Consider the following 375-nt stretch of genomic DNA (forward strand, 5'->3'; position numbering starts at 1 on the left):
CTCTTTCTTAAAGCCACATAATTTCTGACATGCTCACAGAGCTGCAATCAGGTTTTGCCTGAAACTCTTGCCTGGACCTGTGGCTGCTGCCCTGTGGCCTCTGCTGGGCACTGGGGTGCAGCTGGGACCCCAGGACCTACTCCTTGGCTGAAGGGAGAAAGATAAAACCCCTCTCCAGGCACCAAGAGGGGCTGCGACTCCATCCCAAGGGACAGATTGCTGGTTTCAGGGTCTGAATAGAGACAGGGAGGTGATCCCACTGGTGTGGGACCAGTGAGACCAGCAGCACTGGGCTCAGCCCAGGCTCCCCTGGCAGGAGCAGAGGGTGCTGGTTCAGAGCTGCAGCCCAGCAGCAGCCGTGGTCAGCATCCCCGT

Source organism: Chaetura pelagica, unplaced genomic scaffold (assembly GCF_000747805.2).
Source record: "Chaetura pelagica isolate M959 unplaced genomic scaffold, ChaPel_1.0 scaffold704, whole genome shotgun sequence".
NCBI lineage: Eukaryota > Metazoa > Chordata > Aves > Apodiformes > Apodidae > Chaetura > Chaetura pelagica.